Source organism: Prorops nasuta, unplaced genomic scaffold (assembly GCF_024137725.1).
Source record: "Prorops nasuta isolate Cenicafe-Biocafe unplaced genomic scaffold, Cenicafe_Pnas_1.2 PNAS00006, whole genome shotgun sequence".
NCBI classification, from domain to species: Eukaryota; Metazoa; Arthropoda; class Insecta; order Hymenoptera; family Bethylidae; genus Prorops; species Prorops nasuta.
This window is the reverse complement of record NW_027116803.1, coordinates 8,086,800-8,096,503: the sequence shown is the minus strand read 5'-3', so window position 1 is coordinate 8,096,503 and position 9,704 is coordinate 8,086,800.

Genomic DNA, 9,704 nt, shown 5'->3' with positions numbered 1-9,704 from the left:
CCTATAGCGTAGTATCCTCAGGATACTACGCTACAGTTTCTGTTCCTTGCGGGATCGTACGCTACAGTTTCTGTTCACTGCGGGATCCTACGCTACAGTTTCTGTCCTTGCGGGATACTACGCTACAGTTTCTGTTCTTTTGCGGGATACTATGCTACAATTTCTGCTCTTTGTAGGATACTACGCTATAGTTTCTGTCAACATCGAAGATACATTTTGCTCAATAATTTTGCGTTAGGTGAGGGGAAGTAAGAATCAATGGAGTGCAGGAGCCAGGAATATTTAAGAGTTTGTCCGTAGCTGTCAAATGGCTCAATTAACCTTCTGTTTATATCGAAACAAAACTAACAATTTCAAAAAACAAATATTATAGAAAACAAGAGAAGGACTTCTGTAAATAATGAAGAAGAAAAAATATATCAGATGAGTAATAATTAATAAAAAAACGTGAAAGTTATTAAAAAATTTTAAGGAAATATGCTTTTTTTTATTTCTGTTACAGATTATATCTTATTTCTGATGAGTTTAAATTACAGGAAGAAATATTTATAGAGCAATGAATAAAAAAGGACTAATTTATGAAGCATTTCTGTGTGGTCCAGTCATTTCCATAATTGTGATATAATGTTATAATAGTAAAGTGAAAGCGATTGCTGTATAAGCAAAGAAATTTTATTATAAATTAATAATGATATATGATAATCTTTTGATTCCTATTATTATAAATTAAAGTTATATAGTTCATAGGACCGAATCGGAGTAACTGTGGAGGTGGAATTTCTCACATTCACACAACTAACAGTCTGTATAATACTCATAATATGAATTATTATTTCGCAATCTTAATTTACAATTTTATGAACATATTCATAATATAGTATACAATGAAACAATTTTAAATGTAGTGCAATTCATTCGGAAGCTATGTAGTTGCAGCGATTCCGACCATCTCTGAAATGCTTCATATTTCTTAAAATGAGACACCTGTCATTCCGAAACGTTAACTTCATTTATTACAACGGTGCAATGACGAAACAACCATTTCTGTTTTCCAAAATTGAAGGCATACATCCTTTGTGGCAATTGGCAAATATAGCAAGTATTTGTTCATTCATCCTAAAAAGAGAAATCATTTATTAAATATTTTTTGTCAGTTCGCCTATCCATGCATTGCACTTAATATTAACAACTACTAATTTCTATTTTCAATCATTATATTTGCCTTCAAAATATAAAAATATCTCTGCCTCCATCGTTCCTGCCGTCATATTCCGTTATCACCATTAATCTTTGGATATCAATATTGTCAAAGTCATCTCTTTCCCAATATGTGCATCTTTCATTCCAATTAACATCTACCCTGACATACATCATAGTTACTCATATACGAAAACTCTCCTGGTTCCTCTCCACAAGTACACGGCACATATGCAAAATAATAAAAAGAATTTTGCTTCTTTGCTCTATGAAAATTTAATGTAATTTGTAAGAATATCATTAAATTTACTCACCGGGAAGGGAAGGATGGGAGAGGAAGGGAGGGAATGGATCAAAATGGGAACAGGGGGTATCATTATTTATAGGAGCTGAAAATGTGTAAAAGTAGGAGGATAGATGAAAAGAAAAGTAGTCGAAGGGTGAAGGAGCTTCCATGGCGCAGTAGATTATTCCGTCTGGTCCTGGTCTTCAAGATAGAGCAGTAGCTAGTATTTCTTTCTTCCGCCGATAAACCAGGGAGTCCATACGTGACGGGTTTTCCCACAAAAATAAAACAATTTATTAATATGAAAGTTATCAATACCGGCGAACATCATCATAAATGACCGAATAATAATGTCAACGTTTTCACCCATAAGAAACAAAGAAAAATATCTTCCTAAGGTAATGTCAGTTAAGTCTCTCTCTCTCTCTCTCTCTCTCTTATAGCACAATTAAATCCGATAAGAAAAATTTCCAACGTCGCCTAAAACCCTATAATAACTTATAGAAGCGAAATATCGTCATTTAAGCAGCATCGTCACACATTCATTTATATTCACTTTCATTTATGACCGATCCTGTCCAACCAAATATGAATGCATGATCAGTTATGTGGGGATTCATGATGTCATTGCACCATCACCTGGTTGTTAAGTGTCGAATGAAAGTAAATAGCACTCTCAAATTCCATGGTTCAAAATCAATTTCAATATTGATTGTGCACCATTTACCCTCCGGTACCTCCAGCAACGAAGAGTATATCCTATAGTGCATTGTTTCAACCCTATGAAACCTGACCCCGCATAGGATCGGATCGGAGCAACTGTGGAGGTGGAATATCTCGCATTTACACAACTTGCACTCATTGCATCGGAAGTAAACCACTGTTCGAAATCGAAACTAGGGAACAACCTAATTAAAAATTTAATTTTCAAGAGGATTTGGTAGTTTGGCATTAATGATATGATATTTATGGAATGCAGCCGGTGATACTTTGCAATAGGTAATTGAATGAATATATAATGACATATACATTAACAAATTAAACATTTAGTAATACTACTTATGAATACAAACATTCTGTGTCCACCTTTAACAACTTGTATATAATTCAAAATGACTAATAATAGTTTTATTAAACAAAAGATATGGTAAGGATATTTTACATCTAGTTATTGCAAAAATTTTTGATGAAGTACTTTTACTATTACATATCCATGTTCTGCTAAGCTATCAACATTATGGTGAATTCTATATAACTCCATTTGGTAACATTGTTTATCTATATCGTTTATAGATATAGTCTCAATGTCTCTGCTTAAACCAGATGTTTTTTAAATCCCTAAACAACTAGAGGGGGCAACACATGAATAAAAACCCGTAATATCTACAAATCTACGTACAACAAAACTAATTTCATTGCCCACCACCAAAATATTAACTAAACGCAATGAGTTTCCATTACGTGAGCAACAAAAATTATCAGTACCACTTATAATTTGATCGTCAATTTATCTCTTCCATTGTTACGTCATCTATTGCCTCGTCGTTTGCGCCTTCATATTCCTCGTCATTTTCCTCGTAACCAGAGACATCTTCATGCTCACTTTCCCGATTTGATTCAATGAAATTGTACATGGTTTGATTGTAGTGATCTATCATATCAATCGTGGGTTCAAATTCTTTGCAAATACCAGTAATCTTTATATATTCCCACGAACATAAATTATTTCTCAAGGTCGTTGTTTTTAATTTATTTCTATTTTTTGTTGTTATCAAGTTAACTTTGCTGAACAGTCGTTCGCATTCAGCATTGGAATGAGGCAAACAGAGAACATTTAAAACAAACTGCGAAACATTTTTGAAACCTGCATGACCTGGCAATATTTCATAATTCTTCATTTTTATCCAAAATTGATCTATTATTGTTTCTTCTCTTATTTCGGGAGGAAATTGTGTGGTGGGCAGAAGATGCCATTCGTCGTCAACCGATTGGGCTTCGAGCAAGTTATAATCTAAAATACGGGGAAACATTTGAATGATTGCAATTAACGTCTGTACTTTTTCATGAAAACGGCCATCCATAGCATTGGCAGGAATGAAGCAATCCAATTGTGTTAACCGCTGATCGCTAAAATCGAAACGTTTTCTTATTTCTTTACATGACTCTATGTAAAATTTTAAAACTGTTTTGCGAAATATAGCTATGTCTTCCGTGTATATCATTACATTGGATTTATTCAACTCTGCATTTACTAAAATACTTACATAAATTGAATCTAAAGATCGGAGTAATGTTCGTTAGAAGGATCAATGTCCCATATATCTGTATTATCTACACATCCCCAATTCATATAGTACAATAGCATATCTTTACAAAATCTAACTGATGATGAATAAAGTAATGGAACTACAACTTTATCGGATTGAAAATATAAATTAAATGCAGCAAACTTAGGAAGTACCCATTGCAAGAATAAATAGTAACATTTGATGAATGGATGTGTGAGTGATTTATAAATTGTTTCCACTGTTACCGAATGTTCTACCATCCTTTGCTGTGTGAAATACATTTTCAGTGGCTTTCATTGCTCTAATATTCTATCTACTACTAATTTTAATGACAGCCATCGCGTTTGAGAAGCATGTAACATCTTATGTACATCAATATCCATTAAAATTTGGTATTCTTTCAACTGATGTTGACGTTTACTACTATTTTTAAAAAAATTATATATATTTCTACTTAGCTCTTCACATTCTCTTGGTAGTGTCTTACATGCATAGCTGGCACATAAGTGTGCAGTATGGCATATCCACTTTAAAATAGTAATACCGGTACAATCGCGAATAAATCTAGATGCTACGAAATTGTGAGCTCCCATCATCGTATTACATCCGTCTGCTCCAAAGCCGATTATATTTTCTAGAGGAATATTAGAACCGGCAAATGAATTAATAATATTTGTGTATAAATTTTCAGCTGATTCATTGCTATCGATATCTGTATAAATTTCAATTAACTCCCAAAAAGCACAACGAATGCGTTGCAATTCTTCGTCGAAAAATCTGACTATAATGTAAGCTACTTTAGTAATAGAAGCATCTGTGCTTTCATCCGTCAATATACTGAATTTACTTTTTCTTAAAATATTACATAATTTATTATTATATGATGTTGCTATTACACCTGCTATTGCTGATATCCTTGTTCTTCCTAAACGTAAATTTTGTATTACTTGTACATCCGGAAAAGAATGTTTCAAAAGAGGAACTAAATGTTCTACTATGCGAAATGCTATATTATGTTCCACAAAAAAAGCTGTCAAAGTGAATTCCAATTTAATCACTCTCACCTTCATATCTGCAACTGCTGCTGTTACTCTGTTTTCCTCCTCTCTGTGTTGTTCTAATCCCATTGTATCAATATGCTTTTGACTATTACCATGCTATCGTATTACACCCCAATGGGGGGTCAGCGGCTGTTTGCACTTTATGCAATATGCTTTTTTACCGCAAACATTACGTCGAAGCCAATATTTGTAGGGATGTATCGTTTCTCATTCATTCCGATACCTTTGGTCCCTCTTTCTTATAGCCACAACTTCTTCAATCATTGCAACAATGGATTGCATTTTAACAGTCCTACAAATTGTTAAGAACGAAATAATTAATGAATTTAAATTTACGAAAATTGATAATATACGGTTGATTTGAGTAACATGTCTTTCACAGGTTACAAAAATGAAATTTCATATTTTTTATTAATATTATACAACAGATAATTTATAATGTAAATAACAGATATAGAAAAGAGTAATATTTAAACTATATTTTGTAAATAATTTGGATTTACAATTCCTGAACATTTATACTTTGAAACTTTTCTGTTTCACATTAGTGCTAAATATCACGGTGCAATTGATAATACACTACTAAACAATTTTATAATTTACAAATTTCTTTTAGTAGTAACAGATAAATTTTCATGAAGGTTAACTCAGTTATCAAGAATAATACAATGATGTTATTTTTAAACTGAAGCGTGAAATCTCAAGTTTACAAACATTTCATTAATTTATATATTGTTTAAACATCAGTATAATAGTTGTACACAAAAATACAAATCCTTACTTCTTTTTAATTAAATTTACTGGTATATACAAACTGCAACAATTATTTTTTGATAGTTTTAAATAAAACATGTAGTATAACGCCCAAGCTTTTCTCAACAATGCAAGACTAATTACAGGCACATTCTATTTTATTGCTAAACAAATTATAACGTTTGAAGAGAAAGCTTTGCAATATTGTCCGTCCTGTATTAGAACATCATTTACAATTGATGGAATTAACGTTATTTCCATTTTGACGTAGCTTTTTAAAACGAAATACTTCTTTTATCATAAGACAGCAACATTACAAGTTGCAGCAATTCGTTGTTACCACTTGATAGTAAGCCAAATTTACTATACTTATTAAGTAAGAATTTGTTTTATATTGATTAATTTACTCCATTACATACTATAGTAAATCATTTTTATCATTAATAACGTGTAACCTTACTTAGTCAGCATTTATTCCTCTAAAAATAAAAAAAATGCACACCATATAATTTTTCTTAATAATGCTTGACCATTCGAAGTAATAGGCGCATTCACAACACTATTAATGGACATCCGTTTATATATATACTACAGAATAGGATTAGCCGAATTTTCCTTTAGCATAAAAGCGCAAATTATTCAATTTTCTCATAACTATTTTCACGTACATCACTAGATAATTTCATGACGGTTTTAAAAATGTATATACATTTAAAAATCCGGCTAGAAATAGGAATGCTACGCTGGAGCAACATATTACTGCTCTTATTATGTAGTGTCGATAAATGGAACCTCTTAAAAGTATTATTAATGTACTTAAAGCTTTAGAATGGTTATAGCATTGTTAAGAAAAATTATATAGGTCTTATATTTTTAATTTTAACAGCAATAAATGCTGTCTAATAAAAGTTACATGTAATGTAAAAAATTATTTGCTAGTGTGTGTTATGGAGTTAATTATTAAATATGAAACGACTATTTAACTAAGAAGTAGAGTAAATTTAACTTGTACTGTCAAATGGTAATATTAATTTGTTAGAAGTTGTAATATTTGTCTTTTATTATAAAGAATATCTTCCGTTTTAAAACGCTACGTTAAAATGGAAATTACGTTAATTCGATCAATTGTAAATGACGTTCTAATACAAGGTGGATAATATTGCAAATTTTCAAAAATGTTTAAGAAAAGTTTCACCAAATATTGTACAAATGTTACTCTGTCAAATTCTCAAAAGTTTAATACATTTTTTTCTACTTTAACAAAAAAATTAATCTTTCTAAGTAATATAGCCTTTCACGGGAGTTTTATAATTAAAAAAGATAAATCCTCACACTTACTCGTTTATTTTTGCAAAGCCTGAAATGTGCACACCACTCTTTTATTTGTTTCTTCCTTCTTCTCTCTTCTCTCTTCGCCTAAATATTGTAATTATCGAAACTTAATGTTTTATCTTCAACTCACTCGCGAGCACTAACTGTTTTTTCCTTCAAAATATCCCTTCCCCATTGAAATAAAGCATGCTTGAATATCAGATGACATTAGGTGGGAGTAAGTTTTTCGTCCTTCCAATCAGAGCACTCAAAGATAATAAAGTTACTTATAATGTTTTCATGCTTCTCATTCGTTGATTAGTTTTAAGAGGAGGATACTTTTTCATGGAATGAAATATATGAAAGGATTTTCTCAAGCATTTTCCAGCTTATTTACTTGCTTTCATATAGAGTTCTTAGCATATAGTTAAAACAGTTAGTGTATTTCATCTTACACGATCAAAGGCATTTCATTATAAAATAATGAGCGATATTGCTATTTGCATGCTTTATGACAAAAAGTACAATATGCTACAAATAGTTGTAAATATATATCAACCTTCCCCCCTAGTGTGCTGGTGACATAGTAACCCGAGTCAAAATCTAAGATCTACTATAAACCTAAATGATTCTATCAAAAGGATAATTTAGAATTATACCAAAATCTATTTTGTATACAAACCAAATCCTACAAAAGTCTGAAAAGTGTCGGAAAGTGAACAATTCAGCAGTGTTTAGAACTCAATAAGATTTCTAAAGTCCTGCACAATCTTTTTTAAGTCTTCTGGTAGACTTGATAGTGGAAAATCTAGGATTTAGATTCTTTATACGCTAGGCTTTTATAAAACTTTAGATTAATTAAATATTAAGCATTATAACTCATAATTTTATTATATTTTAAAGTGTACACTGCAAATGATAAGTGTATTGTTTTCATGCACATAAATGCATTCATTTCTTGTAATCATTTCCGATCCACTTTAAGGGGTGTTATTTCTATAATACACTATGAAACGTATAGTTTTACACGTTTTGCATCAAAAAATACTTTCTGACATTAAGGCGAAACCTATACAGTTATACTTACACTGTATCGAATTGTAATTTAATTTAATTCTTCAATCAATCGGACACATCTATTACTTAAAACATATATGTATAGTTATTGTAACGATTTCGAACAGATATTTTGTGAATGTTTTGCTTATGTATAACTAACGCAAGACATTGCGAAGTTTCCTGATTTTAACTTTTACTCTTATAATGAAATATGTACTACAAAATAATTACTTCCTTTAAATTTTACATTAATTTTTTAATTTTCTCCATTACAATGCATATTATATCGATGCAAGAGATTACAGAAACAACGTTAGATAGTAATAACAATAACTCTCTTACCATATGTCCGTATTATAATTCATAAGAGCGTTTAACGGTGCTCTTCCTCCAGGGGAGGAGGGGTGTTATAAGATTACCTATTTTAACATTCTTCCTTATTAATCATATCATTCGTTAAACTAAACTATTACAATCTAGGCATTAATATTTATATTGAATAAGAGCCAGTAAACCAAAAAAGGCTCCTATTGCATTGACGGGTAGACGATGCGTGAAAATATCTCAATGCAATACGAGACTATTTCTCCGGCAACAGCACTCGCTTGTTTCCGAGGCCTGAAATAACAACGCCCGTAGCAATATAGAATCTTGTCAACACTTAAAATCCTCTAGAAGAAATGGCCTATTCTTACACGCGTGATTCCGAACCATACCATATATGATAAAGCTATCAATACACTTTAGGTAAAGGTTCGATTACATATGTGCCCTCACCAGTCATCCCAGGACAAAAACTATACTAAAACAGTCGCAAGACTTTCTCTCTAATTAAACTTATAAATTTCGTACAGCTGTTCAAGCTTGACTTAACTAAGAACCGAGTACTTATAATTTAAATCCTCTAAATTTATATAATTTTAATTTATATTTGTTAAACAGTTTTTGTAAATTACAACAACTGAAACTGAATAAATCAATTTATACTGTAACGTTGCGTTCCCGCAGCGTTACAATAGCTGCCATCTAGCGCTTTGCTAATCTCAAGCGCTAGATAGGCGGGTCGTGTGCGAACTAGGAAGTTATCAACCGATGAGTTATTGATCGAGGATCGATAACTTGTCGGCTCCCTAGTGTCGCGCGATGGGTGTAGCGGGGCAGCGGCGGGACAGGCGCAGGGCCTTACCTGCTCCGGCGGACTGCCCCGATACACGTATTTTTGATGTCAAAAGGGACAGATCGAGCCGGATTCTTCCCCGCCGCCGATATAATTTCGCGACCGAAACCACAGCCGCTGCATAGAAAACCAGTGACAGTGATAGTGCAGCGACTGCAGCCCGGCCGCGAACCCATACCGGACAGCGGAGTGCACCGGCCCTGAGGGCTAGAATCAAGGGCGATAGAGAGAGAGAGAGAGAAGAGAGCCAGCCTTTGAAAGCTGAAGTAAGGGTGATTATTCGTTTCGTATTAAAGTCCTGTGACGTCCCGGGGTGTACTAGGGCTCTAGGGCTCGTAGCACCGATCGGTTTTATAGGGAACCGCTAGCCCTGCTCACCTGTCACGGGTAAGCGGGCAACCTAGCGGAGTGGTCATTCCGTCGGACCGATAACGAAAGCATATTGTGTAGAGGCGCGAAGTAACCATATTCGTTATGAGTTTGACCGTTGACAGGATTGTTCCCTTGAGTGGGTTCAAGGCCGCGGACTTAGTATAATCATTGTCAGGACTCGCGACCTTAGACTCCCAAAC